Here is a 12,408-nt window from a genome sequence, read left to right as displayed (position 1 = left end):
ATTTGTCCATTAGCTGTCACATTAACTTTGATCACTCGGTTAAGAGGGTGGCCAGGTTTCTCCACTGTGAAGTTACTGTTTTCCCTTCTGTAGTATCCTGTGGGGAAAGAGCTTGAGACCATATACAAATCCTGCATCTCATTAAACTTTCACCCACTGTTTTAGCATCCATTGATGATTCTCCCTGACACGATTATTACTATGGTGGCTCCAAATGGTACTTTCTAATTCCATTATCCCTTCTACATTCATTAGTCGATATTCTGTCATAAGGAAGAGCTTTCCCTTCTATGTATTTATTTTTTTTATTTACATAATTATATCCATAAGCACTTGTGGATTCTTACTTTAGGCTATGATTATAATAGAATAAAGTAAGAATAGTTATAATTCAATAATATCATTATCTTAGATTTGTCCAGTGGGAGCCTGCTCAAGCTAAGTATCTTTTGTCCTTTTGATATGTTCCTATGATTCTTTGAGCACTTCCTCACTGTCTGGCAGAATAATATGTTTGGGGCACATCTTGTATCTTTCCTACCTGAACCGTGAAACTGGCCATTTCTCTGTGGAGCTCTGGTTCCTTTTAGTGGAGAATGACATTTGGAACGCCCAGATCTGGGCGCTGGGTGAGCGTCAAGACCATATTAGCGGATAGAATGGGGCACACCAGCATTAGCTGTGTGGCACTTCAGCCTTTACACCAGTGCGTTCTCACACCAGTTCTGGTTCTCAGTTGACTGCTAAGCTACAGATATGAAAAATCATGTGTTTGTTCTGGGAGGTGGATTACAAGTGACTGATTTTCTTCTTCTTTGTTTTTTTTTTTTGGCATGTCACGTGGCTTGCAGGATCTTAGTTCACAGACCAGGGATCGAACCCACGCCCCCTGCATTGGGAGCACAGAGTCTTAACCACTGGGCCGCCAGGGAGGTCCCTTCATTTTAAAGATGTATGTATTCATGTCCCCTTGCTACTGTAACAAACTACCACAAACTTAGTGGCTTAAAACGACACACATTTATGATCTTATAGTCGTGGAGGTCAGAAGTCTGAATGGGTTTCACTGGCCTGCAATCAAGGTGTCTGCAGGCCTAGGTTCCTTCTGGAAGCTCTAGGGGAAACTCTTGTTTCCTTGCCTTTTCCACCTTCTAGAAGCCGTTTGCATTCCAGGCTAGCGTCCCCTTCCTCCATCCTGAAAGCCAGCAATTGCATCGCTCTGACCTGTGCTTCTGTCCTCACATTTCCTGTGACCCTGACTCTCCTGCTTCCCTATTCTGAGGACCTCTGTGGTTGCACTGTTCCCCACTGGATGATGCAGGATAATCACCTTCTCAAGATCCTTAACTTAATCACACCTGCAAAGTCTCTTAGTTTTTTTTTTCTTTTTTTTGGGGGGGGGGTGGGCTTTAACATATGTACAGGTTGTGGGCGGACATCTTTGGAGGCCCATTATTCTATTCAGTGTATTTTCTCTATTGTTAAATAATGAACACAAATTACTGTGGTAATAAAAACGTTGTAAGAAAGAAGGGCCAAAGGGACAGCTGCCCTCTTGCTCACCCCTGCCACTCTTGATGGCATCTGCCTCCAGCTCCTGAAGCATCCCTCCACTTTGGCCAGAGGGCAGCAGAGACAGGAACTGGTGACAGGGTGGCCTAAGCCGGCCCCAAAGGCAAAGCTCCAGGGTCACCGCCCAGGTGAATGGCTCCGGACTCGGTAGGGGCTCTCCTTCCAACCCCCAGCTCCCCGGACGAGACGTCCCCTCTTTTCGGGTCTCTGAGATTCCTCAGGCTGGCGTGCATTTTAGAGGCAAACTCAGGACACTGTGGGGCGCCTGGGACTCGGTTTCCATTTGAGTGGCTGGATTGCAATCACGCGATGGTGGAGTTTAGCTTGTCTCCGTGCATTTCCTGCAGGAAGCGTCCGCACGGCCGTCTTCCTTCGCAACCCCTCGGCTTGCTAGCCCGGGCCCAGCCTGCCCTGCGAACTGTGCCCACCCGGCCCGGCAGGGGTCCCACGTGATCCCGGACCCCCGCGCCCCGCCCCGCCTCCGCTCTAGCTCCTGGCCGCCTCTCTTCTGCTTTTTCCGCGACCCCCAATCCCTACTTCTCTGGACACTCCTGTTTGCTTTTCTCCGTAATACAAATATTGCCGTTTTACGAACCTCCCGCCCCCTGCAGTCCCTTCGATTCTGAGCCAGGTCTCCCTGGGAGAGTCAGGATGGATTCCGCCGACTCGGCGCCCCTTTCCCTGCGGGCCCTCCGCTCCCTCCTCGAGTCCCCGGCGGCCCTTGCGGGACCTCGCGCCCACCCAAGGACACCGCCCCTCTCGGGCCCGGCGGCGACCCCGGAAGGACAGGATCCAGGGGTGCCGCCGCAACCCGCGCCCCTTGAGAAGCCCTTTCTGGGCTGGGAGTGCGGTTTTGGTTGGTTTCGGTGTCTCCTGGGACGGCTGGGATTGCGCCTGGGGTCGAACACCTTTGTTAGTGTCGCGTGCCACCCTTTGCCTCGGACCGCAGCCCCTGGGGCGGGGCAGGGGTGGAGGGCCCCCCCGGGGCCCCGCCTGGCAGCACGTGCGCGCCTGCAGGCCGGTCTCGCGGGCAGCGCGCCCCTTGGGGGTGCAGCTAGAGACTCCTCACCCACCCTCTGCCGCCCCTACCCCCATCCCACAGCATCCGAGCGGGAAGAGGGGAAAGGGGAAAGGGAGCCTTGCAGAAAAGGTGGCAGGGGCCAAGAGCAGGAGGCTGTTTCCCAGGCGATCTTCTTGCACTTAGGACAGAAATGGCATACCATATCCATCCCTCTAAGGACTAGCATACCCATACTCAGTGCTCAAAGGACAATTATTTTTAACCTCTTTATTGAGATATAACTCACATTACCATGCCATTCATCCAAAGTGTACGCTTCCACGGTTTATACATTCACAGGGTTGTGCCATCACCGCCACAATCAGTTTTACAGCATTTTCCTTGCTGAGAAAACTATTCCCATGAGCAGTGGCTCCCCATTCCTCCTCTCCCCCCAGCCCCTGGCAACCTCTAATCCAATTTCTGTGCCTATAGATTTGACTATTCTGGACCTTTCATGTAAAGGAAATCATTATACTATGTAATCTTTTGTGGCTGCCTTCTGTCATGTAGCATAATGTTATCAAGGTCCATCGATGTTGTAGCATGGAACAGTACTTCCTTCCTTTTTATCACCAAGTAATATTCCACTGTGTGGATACAGAGCATTTTATTTCTCCATTCATTAGTTGATAGACATCTGGATCGTTTCCACTTTTTGGCTATTATGAATAATGCTGCTGTGTGGACATATGTTTTCAGTTCTCTTGGCTATATTCCTGGAAGTGGAATGGCGGGCCTATATGGTGACTCTGACATTTCAAGGAACCGTCAAAGACCTAATTTTAGCTATTTGGGAAAGAGGGAGGTGGGGCTAGGTCAAAAAGCAACCAAAGAGGCCTGCAGCAGCACAGGATAACTACCTCCCAGCTGATGACAGAGAGCCTTCTGTACAGAAAGCCTACCCTGTGGAGACCTACGAGAGGAACTTCTCACTATGCTGAGAGGAATAAGACCAGCTCAGAGAGGGCTCGGTCCAGTGAGGACTTCCTCCTCCTGGTGATGGAGACGGAGACAGACATCCCAACTCCCAGCGGTCACCCTTTCATGCGGAGAGGGCAGAAATCCAGGGGAACGCCCAGCGGTGGCTGTTTGGGGTGGTGAGGGTGTGGGGAGAGGGCGGCTTTACAGCTGAGCTAACATCTGCGTCCATCTCCAAGAGGCTTTGCAGCAGAGACGGGGAGCAGCGTGGGTTAAAGCCCAGCCATGTGAGCAAGCTTGATGCACTTGGCCATGATAAAAGGAGGACGGGAATGGGGCAGACAGGCCCAGGAGGGCAAACTGAAGCCTGACTTCGATTTCATGCTAGGGAGTTTGGACTTGAACCTTTAGGCCCTGGGAGCCATCCAGGACTTGGGGCTGGGAAGGGTGGTCAGCCCATGACCTGGAGCCAAGCTTTTGGAGGAGGGGAGGGAAGGAGGCCTGAAGCTGGGGGTCTGGGTGGAGGCTGCCATAGGAGAGAGATCAGGAAAATGTCGGGGCCAAGACCGGACGTGAGGGTGGGGAAAGGGAGGAGGAGGCATATGGGAACCCTCACAGGACTGCGGGAAGGTGGGAGGTGGTGAGGGAGAGGGAGAGCCGCCGCAGTCATAAAGGTTTAGTCCTTTCTTCCAGGGAGAAAGAATGGCTACGACCTGGACCGCGCCCAGGGCATATACAGTTGCTAAACGCTTTTACTGTGTGTTTCTTCCCACTGAGCTCCAATAAGGAAACAGCTTCAGATGAAAACGCAGCTTCTTTGGGTTCGGGAGAAAGCCTTCACTATCCGTCCCCATGGAGTGGGGTGGAGCTGCCCATTACATGCCCCCTGCCCTGGCACACACAACGCCCCAACCCCCCGCCCAGCCCTGCTTCTGCAAACCCCTCCGGGCTCCTCCTAGATGGCTATTTAAGGGCCACCTTAGGGTCATCAGAAGTGAAAAGGAAATACTTGTCTCCAGAAGCCATTCTTTTTTTCCCTTCTTTCCTTTTTTCTCTGTTTCTGTGCCTCTTCTCTCTACTCCCCTGTTCTTCTGTAAGAACTCAGAACTGCAGCTGCCCAGTGTCTCTGCAGGGCCCGTTCCCAGGGTGGTGTGGCTTCTCCGCCAGCACTAAGGCTCAGGTACAGGCCGAGGGTTGCAGAAAGAGCCCCTGACTCAAGGGATCAGAGGAAAAAAACATTCCCTAAGGATGCGTGCGGGCAGAAAATCTGGGCTGGGGGCAACAGAAGAGCAAGCCAAAGCACTTCCAGGGTGCTGAAGTTCCTGGTAAGATTCACAGCACGCTTCATTACTTACCCTTGGGGGTCAAGTCTGAGGTCAGGGAGGACTGCTAGTGCAAAGGCTTTGAAGTGGAAGAAAGCATGATGAACTTGGTGAGGATGAATAACGGGGGCAGGTGTGGAAGCAGTTCCCAACTTTGATATTCTTGCATGCCACTTTCTTCCCAGGGAATTTCTGGAATCAGCCCAGACCGCAGAGGTGGTCAGAGGTCGGTGTAGCCCTGATCCTCATCCAGCTGTTGCTCCTTATTGCCAGAGTGTGACAGGCTTGGCAGCCTGCAGTGACAAGAGGGCCAAGTCTGAGCTGCAGGCACAAGGGTTATCCTGGCCTTCTCTGTGCCTCCTGCTGCAGGGACCTACCAGCATTACAGCCCCGGTTCACATGTATGTTCAGCTTTGCCCGCATCCTCTTGGCAATTGGATCTTTTCATAATTCTACAACATTGTGAAATCTTTAGACATCAGGAACCTAAGGGAGTTGACATACAATTAGATAATAATAGTACATTTGAAAATAGCTGATGGATTCGCATTACTTTTCTCTTAGTTGATGGTTAAAATCCCCATAAAAACTGCAGGGTCAGATTTCTCTGACTCATCTATAAGTGGTTTCTGATAGTTTTAAGTAAGGATTAACTGCATCAAAGCTGGAATGAATACAAGCTTCTGATCCAAAATAGATCTCTAGTCTAATTTCATCCAGGTTACAGTCTCAGAGCCAAGAGCTAATTTAATTAATGTTTATATGAGCTTTAAACGGTATTAACAATAGTGTGGTGCATTGTGACAGTCATGGCCCCCACAAATGGCGTCCTGTGTCCTCATTCCCTTGCAGTGTGACTTTGCTGCTCTTCCCTAAATCAAGAGGTGAGACCTGTCTCTCCACCCTTTGCCTCTGGGCTGGCCTCCTGACTTGCTTTGGCCGATAGAATGCAGCAGAAGTGACACTGTGCAACCTCGGAGACTAGGTCTTCAGAGGTATTGAAGATTTCATTTTCAACGTCTTGGAGCCTCCAGAGACCATGTGGAGAGAGAAGCCCCACCAGCAGCCCAAACAAGGTCCCAGGATGTGAATGAGTCCACCTTTGACTCCAGCCTCAGTATCTCCACCAGCGGTCTGACCTGGAGAGACCAGCAGAAACTTGAGAAACAATACCTTGTTGTTTTAAGCCACTAAAGTTTAGGGACATTTGCTACGCACAAGAGATAACAAATATAACTCGTATCCTAAATGGTGGCAGAATGGAGTCCTTTCCTGTAAAAATAGACCTCATTCCTAAAAACAAATGAGACATTTCCTCACTTTCTGGAAGGGTACGGTAGAGTTTTCACCTTGAAAGAAAGAAAGAAAGAAAGGAAGGAAGAAAGCAAGCAAGCAAGCAAGAAAGCAGGGTTGTTCAGGAAAGTCTGTGCGTTTAGGTTTGAAAGCCAAAATATAATAATGTTTATCCATTTTTTTAAAAATTAAGTTTTATTATCCAGACTAAGAGCTCGTTAGGGAGAAAGAAAAATAAATTGATAAATGGGTTCCATGATTGCCTCTCATTTGTCCTGGTCAGTGCTTTGTTGGCTTCCAACTCGAAGGAGTTGGAACCTGCCCTCCTAGCACCTGACGCTGAACTAGCAAAATTGTGCTCTCCCTTTCTGCCCTCTTTCCTTGCTGATACCTCCTTCATAGCAACTCTCACCGCAATAGATACACTGTATCTCTCCCCCTGACATCATGACCTTTCTCACTTGCAGGCATTTGAATTAAAATGCATCTTCCAATACCAGGTTCATGTGCCAGATGCACAAATGCTGAGATGTGGAGGCTTGCAGCACAGAAAGTGTTTATTCACGAGACAGCCACGCGAGGAAATGGGAGAACAAGTCTCAAATCTGCCTCCCCAAAGGCGAAGGGCTTGAGATTTTTATGGGATAAATGATCAGAGTGGCCTGCGGTGTGGGGAAAGAGGATCAAGGCCAAGAAAAAGTGAAGTAATAGGTGTTCTATGAAGGTGTATCTGAGTTACATGCTTCTATGGGATGCATGTTCAGAAAACGGCAGTGTTATCCTGATCGAATTTGGAGAACAGTCCAATTTCTGAAAAACAACTTAAGCAACCATTACTGTAGCGACCCCATAGGTCAGAGGTGTCATCTACTTGTGATATGTTGTCTAAGCTACATGAAGCTTGGGGGGAATGCGGTTTGCAAGAACAATTAAAGTGATCTAAGTCGGTGAAGACAGGTTACAGAATATTACTCATTAAGCAAGTTATAGTATAAGGGATATAAGTGAAGACTCCTGCTCTCAGTTTCAGGATTTCAGGAAGGACCTCTTTGCTCTTTCACTGAAAAAGAAACACATGATGACAATACTCCTTTCATGGGGTTCTCTTGAAATTAAGAAATTTGATAACAGGATTTATTCCCTTTTTCACCAGAATACTGGGCAACAAATACCTAGAGAAAAAGATCCAGGTACGGAATTACTGTTTATCCTTTTTTATATTTGTCTCTTTACATATTTTAAATTATTTTAAATGTACATGCTGTAAAATACACATTTGATTTTGGTACACAGCTCTGTGCATTTTAACATACGTGTAGATATGCGTATCCACTACAATCAGGATAAAGAACAATTCCAACACCCCAGAAAATTCTTTTGCATGCTCTTTTGTTGTCAACCCCTCTCCCAATCCCCAGCCCCTGGCAACCACTGGCCTGTTCTCCCTTCCTACAGTTTTGCCTTTCCAGAATGTTGTATAATGGAATCATGTACTATGTAACTTTTTGAAACTGGCTTCTTTCACTCACCCATTCATGTTTTTGAGTGTGCAATATTGTAATTTATATATATTTGGTCACTCAGATGACCAAATATAAATTTCTCATGTATATATTTGGGCTTCTTCCATAGTTCCTGGCTTACAGCTCCCAAAATCCTTAGAATTTCCTGAGTCGTAAGAGCAAGGGGGAAAAAAAAGAGCAAGGGAATAATAATTGGTCTCTTATCCTCAGTTCCTGAAATTCTTCAGGGAAGGTGACTTTTGAGTCCCACCCAAGATTGGGGCCTTGATACCAGGAGAATCAATTAAGGGATTAGAAGGTTGGAACTTTCATCACCACCACCCCCCAACCTCCAGGGAGGGGAGAAGGGGCTGGAGGGTCAACCATTAGCCAACAGCTAATGGTTTAATCAATCATGCCTATGTAATGAAGCCTCCATAAACACCCAAAAGGACAGGATTCAGAGAGCTTTTGGGTTGGTGAACACGTGGAGGTTGGGGAGAGGGCCTGGAGCATGGAAGTTCCGTGCCTTTCCCCGTGCCTTGCCCTATGTATCTCTCCATCTGACTGTAGATTCCTAAGAAGCCAGTAATCTTGTGAGTAAATGGGTTTTCCTGAGTTTTGTGAGCTGCTCTAGCAAATTAATGGAACCCAAGGAGGGGGTCATGGGAACCCCTGATTTATAGCCAGTTGTTCAGAAGTACAGGATGCAACCTGGACTTGGGGTTGGCATCCTGAATTGGAGGGGGTCGTTGGAACCTCCAATTTGTAGCCAGTTGGTCAGAAGCACAGGCTTCCACTGGCGTCTGAAGTGGAGAGTGGTCTTGTGAGATTGAGCCCTTTACCTGTGGAATCTGGTTCCATCTCCAGGTAGATTTAGTTGAATTCTTGGACACCCTACTGGCACCCAAGAATTGCTTGTTGATATGGGGAAGCATCCATACACAGACGCGCACCACACACACATTGGAATTGGGTCCAGGAACCCTTTGCAAGGTGTATAAATAATTTGTTCCTTTTTCTATGTGAGTAGTATTCCATTGTATAAACGTACCATTGTTTGTTTATCTGTTCACTCACTGAAAGATATTTGGGGGACTTCCCTGGTGGTCCAGTGGTTAAGAATTCACCTTCCAACATAGGGGATGCGGGTTCGATCCCTGGTCAGGGAGCTAAGATCCCACATGCCGCGGGGCAACTAAGCCCGCGTGCTGCATCTACTGAGCCTGCACGCCACAACTAGAGAGAAGCCCGTGCACCGCAACGAAAGATCCCACGTGCCGCAACTAAGACCCAGTGCAGACAAAAAATAAAAATTAAAATTAAAATAAATAAAATAAAATAAAAAGATATTTGGGTTGTTACCAGTTTGGGGCAATTATGAGTAGAGCTGCTATAAATGACTCTTTATTTAAATTCATTAACTGTAATGCTATTTATTTCAAAACTACTTTATCAGCAGAAATATTAAACTGTAGTTTATGACACTTTAATTTTATTTAAAGTGTTTATTCTACTAATTTGGGGGGTAAGTTAACATTTCTCTTGTATTCACTTTTATTACATAAATATAGATTATTAAATAACTACCATGACTTACTATGTCCCCACAAATTATGACAACTCAAGGCAAAGATCAAGTCCATATAATGGATACAAATAAAGTAAAATGGTGGTTTGGAGCAGGGCAGTTTTACACATGGTCTGAAGATGGAGAGATAGAAGTTAAAATTTTTAAAAATTTGATGCACTTCGGTTGGACCTTAACAAGTATTCAATATATTGGCAGCCAGAAATGGATAAGGGAAGGCATGGATTTGTGGATAAGTTTTTGGCATCCTTGAGGGTAGTTTTGGGTACAGAAAGAACTGTGTGGATGTTTATTTTAGCTTTACATTTTAATTTCCCATATATGAAAGTTACAAATCCTAAATCCTTATTCTCTTATTAGTTATTAAAGTTTAGATTACAGATCTCATTTTTCTTATTATACATCTAGTAAACCTGAGGCATCAGTTGAAAGAGGTTTTTGGATTTACTAAGTTAATGAACCATCTTCAACTCTTTTAAACTACATTTATACATGTAATGTAACTGATTTCCCTTTAAAGTACTTTTGTTGCCCGAATTAACAACAAAAAAGATTCCTGAATACTAAATAATTATAGGAAATCTAATAAATTAATTTACAAAAGAAGCAAAGCTTAAGTTCTCTTAATCCCTTCAATATGGTGAATCAACCTAGTAAGACTCCATCCTTGAGTCACAAATCTAAATTAACTATTTAGTTACACATTTTAAATTGGTGATAAATGGCTGACCTTCTAATTGGTCAAATTCCATTAAATATTCCAAGAACATAAAATACCAAATATGCACAAATCCTACCTAACAAATTTCATGTTAATACTATGGCTTTGACTTTCATAAAGTTTTGATATTTAATTCTAAATCTTCCCCTACTAAAAGGTATTTACCCAGAGGAAAGGATGGTTACCATTCCAGTTAACTGAGGCTACTCAGGCCGGGGACTTCAGACAAACGTGAGTCCTGATGCTGCAGACATTTAGAATGGAATAGAAATCTCTGCCTGACAGTCATGCACAGCCCTTTCTACAACTGTTTTGTGATAATTCAATACAATTGACCCTTGAACAACATGGGGGTTGGGGGTGCCAGCCCTACTCCCACCCCACCCCACTGTCAAAAGTCTGCAAATTGATAAATGACTCAACCAAGGGCAGGAAGCTGAAACAGTTTGGGTAGGATCAGGACTCAAGCCCTAGTTCTTTTGATACATACTGTGATCTCTAATCAAACACAAACTTCCCCATACTTCATTGTACCACGTGGAACAAGATTTTTAGTAAAGGAGCCAAGTAATCAAACTTAACATGACTCACAGTGGGACACCTAACGTTATGTTCCTCCTAATGTCCTAGAACATGAAGTTCTTCAAACAACCTATGAAGACTCTTGCCAAAAATGTTTAACCTGAACCACATCAACCCTTTAAACTTACCTTCCAGTTCACAGGAAATACAGGGGAGGGTAGTTAAATGGACACTGTATTAGTTAGCTATTGCTGAGTAACTAATTACCCCAGACCTAAGCTACTTAAACAACAATGAACAGTATCTCACACAGTGGTCCAAGAGAAGGCAAGGAGAAAGCCCCAGTGCCTCATATGAACTAGTCTCAGAAGGCACAAGCTGTCACTTCTGCCATATTCCATTTATTAAAAGTGAGTCAATAAGGACAGCCCACACTCAAGGGGAAGTTCCATCTTTTGAATCGGGAGAATCAAAGAATTTGTGAACATATTTTAAAATCACCACAGGGGTTATTTTAGTTTAAAAAAGATAAAGAAACCAGAAGAAATGTGTGAATCCTGATTGGATCCTGGATTTTTAAAAAAGTCATAAAAGTCATTTTGAGGACAATCATGCTTAGTGAAACAAGTCAGACAGAAAAAGATAAATACTGCATGCTATCACTTATACGTGGAATCTAAAAAAATAAAACAAACTAGTGAATATAACAAAAAAGAAACAGACTCGCAGATATAGAGAACAAACTAGTGGTTACCAGTGGGGAGAGAGAAGGGGAAGGGGCAAGATAGAGGAAGGGGATTTAGAGGTAAAAACTACTATGTATAAAATAAATAAGCTACAAGGATACACTGTACAGCACAGGGAATATAACCAGTATTTTATAATAAGTATAAATGGAGTATAATCTTTAAAAATTGTCAGTCACTATGTTGTACACCTGAAACTTAAGTAATATTGTAAATCAACTTTACCTCAATTAAAAAAAAGTAAGACACAATGATATGTTGTCTACAAAAGACTCACTTTATATATAAAAACACGAAGATGGTTGAAAGTAATGGGAAGGAATATATGCACCTTGCTCCTATAAGCTTAAAAAACTGGTGTTACTATATTAATATTACTCAAGTAGACTTCAAGACAAAAAGTTTTGTCTGAGATAAAGAGAACTATTTTATTATGATCAAAAGATTGTTAATAGAAGAACATAAAAATCCTAAGTGTGTGTGCATCTAATAAAAAGAGCTTCAAATACACGAAGTAAACATTGACAGTATTGAAAGGAGAAATAAACAAATCCACAGTGAGATTGAGACAAACATCCCTCTCTCAGTATGTTTATCTGCTAAAAAAAAAGTAAACAAAAATTAGTAAATGTATAGAAGATTTGAATAGCATTATTGACCAGTTTGATCTAACAAACATTTATAGATTGCAAAAAGAAAAAGAAAACCATAAAAGTCATTTTGAGAACAACTGGAAAACTTGAATATGAAACAAATATTAGATGAATTAAGGAATTATTAATAATTTTCATAGATATGACAGTGGCATTGTGGTGATGTGGAAGAAGATTTTTATTCTTAGAGAAGCACACAGAAGTATTTAGCAATGAAATGTCATGAAGTCTGCAACCTGTTTTTAAACAGATCAGAAAAAAAGGAGAGATAAAGCAAATGAGACAAAGTATTAACATTTGAATCTCAGTAGAGAGTACAAATTATTCATTGTACTGATTTTTGGCTTTTTCATACTGTCAAAATAAAAATAGGTAAATATATTAGGATAGTTTGGTGTCAAATTAGGAGTGAGTTTCTCAAATTCAAGACTGAGGAATTAGGTTGTCATCCTTGGTTTGCCAGAAGGAAAAGGAGACCCTCTGCTTTTAGTAAATGCTCTTCTTT

Source organism: Eubalaena glacialis, chromosome 4 (assembly GCF_028564815.1).
Source record: "Eubalaena glacialis isolate mEubGla1 chromosome 4, mEubGla1.1.hap2.+ XY, whole genome shotgun sequence".
In the NCBI taxonomy this organism is placed as follows: domain Eukaryota; kingdom Metazoa; phylum Chordata; class Mammalia; order Artiodactyla; family Balaenidae; genus Eubalaena; species Eubalaena glacialis.
This window is presented reverse-complemented; position numbering follows the sequence as displayed.